The following is a 3,418-nucleotide window of genomic DNA, read 5'->3' as shown; positions in this document are numbered from 1 at the left end:
TTGGAAGGTCTTCAATAACCTCCTCTTGAATTGGACTAGTAACTTGTTGTTTCACTGTATTCTTCCCTTTCTCTTCCACTGTAGGTCCATCATACTTAGTCTCTCTCCTCAAAGTGACACCTTGACATTGTTCTTTAGGATTTACCTCTGGGGAACTAGGCAAACTTCCTTGATGTCTATTAGAGAACATTTGATCCAATTGACCTATTTGTGTCTCCAAACTTTTGATGGAAGACCTTGTCTCTGTCATGAATTGATGTAATTGGTCTGCCTGAATTATTGGTGGGTTCAATTGAGGAGGAGATGGATGAGATGGACGTGGGTTTGGATCATAATATGGTCTAGCATGTAATCCAAAAGTTGGTTTATGAGGGGGTTGTTGAGGTGGGTACTGTGGATATTGTGGTTGTAACCCTTGATTATTTTTCCAGGAATGATTAGGATGATTTTTCCGGGAAGGTGTATAGGAATTTGATAAGTATTGGGTTCAGGTCTTAAAAAATTACCTATAAGTTGTGCCTGTTCCTAGGCCATATTGTTTACTTCTGTTGAGCAACTAGCTGTGCTCGGACATTGTTCATAAGAATGAGGTCCTCCATAAATCTCAGAACTCATAACATTATGTACTTGCATTGCTTGTGCGACGAGATTAGTTTGATGCAGTTGTTTGGTTAGAGATGCTACTTGAGCGGTCAAAAGCGTTATTGGATCAACTTCTAAAACTCTTGCTACTTTCTTATTCTCTCGCTCAGTAGGCCAATTATAATTATTCATAGCCATCTCTTCCAACAGCTCATATGCTTCAGTAGCGATTTTTCTCATAAACGCTCCTTCTGATGCTACATCTATAATTGTTCTTCTATTTCCCCCCAAACCATTGTAAAAAGTATGAACTAATTGCCACTTCTCTATTCCATGATCTGGGCATCTCCTTTGCAATTCCTTAAATCGTTCCCATGCATCATACAAAGACTCCCCATCCAGTTGATGGAAGTTGTTAATCTCTCCTCTAATTCTGGTTGACTTGGCAGGAGGAAAATATTTACCAAGAAACTTCTTAGCCAAATCTTCCCAAGTATAGAATTTTCTTATAAAGAAATCAACCAACTCTTAGCTCTGCCCCTTAGTGGAAATTGGAATAGTCTCAATCGTACAGCATCGTTACTCACCCCATTCATTTTAAATGTCACACATAACTCCAAAAAGTTGAGGGTTTTATCTCAATATTGTTAGCCTCAACAGTTGGAGGACGAATGCTTGAATGTATCCCTGTAACAATAGGGAGTACATAATTCCTTAATGGTGGATCAGCTTTAGCTGCATTACCTATATTTGCATTATTGTCGACAACGTTATTTGCGTTCTCAGCCATAATAAAGTCCAGTATTTTCTTTATCTTTCGATTCTTTCTATACATTTTCTCAATTTAAAGATCTATTGGAATGATTTCCTTTTGTCTACTTCCTCTCATATACCAACAATTCCTGAAACACAATATAGCCTTGATCCAAATAAATATTAAATAATAAAAATTAAAAAATTTAAATTCGAACAAATAATAATTAACTATGATATTGGAAATTAAGTCCTCGGCAACGGCGCCAAAAGCTTGATCGTGAAAATATGTATATACGCAAGTGCACACAATCGATTCAAGTAATATATGATAAGTGACGTATCGTTCCTTCGAAGAATATCTTCCAAGTACAACTAATTGTTCTTTAAAATTCTATTTGGTAAGTAAGAATTTTTTTTTAATTTAATTTTAAATTTGAAAATACTTTAAACAAAAACAACTAAATAAAAGATTTAAATCACTATGAAAAAGTCCTAGGGTGTTAATTTCATCAACTTTTCATTCTACTAATTGTATTAATCAATTATAGATTTCTTTCTTTCTATTCTAATAGCAGGTTAACATAAATCGATTCATATTTTTTTTTCAACATATAAGATCTCAGCCTATATGCAAGTTCTCTACATCTCTGTGATAAACTTAAACATAAAGAAGGCATTAAGCATTGAAACCTAATTACTACAAAAGCCATACATGTACTTTCATCCAATATGCAACATGTGTCTAGCAAAATCATAAATCAAGCAAATATTGATCAGGAATTTACTAGCATTAAGCAAACATTATATAGATTAGAATAAAGAAGAAGAATCAATAGAACATCATAATTCAATTAGATAGAAATCCAAGTGACTACGTTAAACCCTAGAGAAAAATTGTTTAGTTCATATTAGACATGATTAAATCAATAAAATAATAATTACAAAACATAAGATTCATAAACTTAAAGAAGAAATATATATAAATATAACTGTAGAAATACTAGCTTAAGAAACAAAATTAGTCCTTAAAAATGTAATTAAAAACCAACCTAATGACTTAATTAAGCCCTAAATACAAATTTATAGTAAAAAATTAAAAGAATCTGTGTTTTTCCTTGTGCGGGTCGCGACTTGGCCTTCTATGGGTCGCGGCTCGTGTCTGTTTTGGGGCCTTTCCTTCTCGTGTAAAGTCTTCAGGCGCTGCGACTCAAGAATCTCAAGTCGCGGCCTGCGTGTCTGAGTATCCCCTTAGCTGAGCCTCTGTTTCCCTTTGAGTCACGACTTGTAAGCCCAAGTCGCAACATTAATTCCTTCCAGCAAGCATATGCGCCTCTGACTTCACCTTGATTCGCGACTCATAAGTCCAAGTCGCGACTTTAATTCATTTTTTTCTCAGATTAGATCTTTCAACTCATCTCTTCATCAAAAACCGTCCTTTAAGCATCCTTAGTCTCATTTTTAGTCCAATAACTGCCAAGAGCCTCTTTTTTCCACCATTTTCGCTTCTTTTGCATTTTTCTCGTGATTCATCGCACCAACCTACAGCAAAGACAAAAAAAAGCGTAATCTTTCACAAAACACACATAAAAACACCTTCTAAAATGACCCTAAAATGAAGTTATCAGTAATCTTGAAATCTAGAAAGAGAGGGAGAGAGTGCTTTTAGAGAGAGAGGTGAGTGATCATGTCACCAATTAACTCAAATGAACCCTTTAAATAGTATAGGAACCTCATTGTAACGACCCACTAATCTAGACTATTTGGACCATTAACGAATCTATACATAAAACTTACATTTTTGCGGAAATACCATAATTTATTGTAAACTTGTAGAAACAAAGGTTACTTTCATAAAATAAGTAGAATATGGGTACCCATTGTCTTTAAAACAAAAAATAACTTAAAGTAAAAAGGGTTACATAGAAAATGCGGAAAAATACATTTAAAAACCATAAAAACATAAACAAGACTACATCCTCGAATCGAATAACGCTCGGCCCCTTGACTCCATTCACCATCGATACACATCCTCTAAGCGTCATGAATCTTTCCACCTCTAAAGCTTATTTCCTGCACATAA

The 3,418-nt window shown here is 34.6% G+C and overlaps 1 non-coding gene across 1 annotated transcript; it reads left to right on the top strand.

The window, feature by feature from the left end:
- The first annotated feature begins 910 nt into the window (after positions 1-910).
- Positions 911-1,017, top strand: LOC133780997 (small nucleolar RNA R71). The gene has a single exon (XR_009869797.1). It is a non-coding gene; the product is annotated as a small nucleolar RNA R71 (small nucleolar RNA).
- The last annotated feature ends 2,401 nt before the right edge of the window (positions 1,018-3,418 follow it).

The sequence above is a fragment of the Humulus lupulus genome, chromosome 5 (genome assembly GCF_963169125.1).
Source record: "Humulus lupulus chromosome 5, drHumLupu1.1, whole genome shotgun sequence".
Classification (NCBI taxonomy): Eukaryota; Viridiplantae; Streptophyta; class Magnoliopsida; order Rosales; family Cannabaceae; genus Humulus; species Humulus lupulus.
This window is presented reverse-complemented; position numbering and strand designations above follow the sequence as displayed.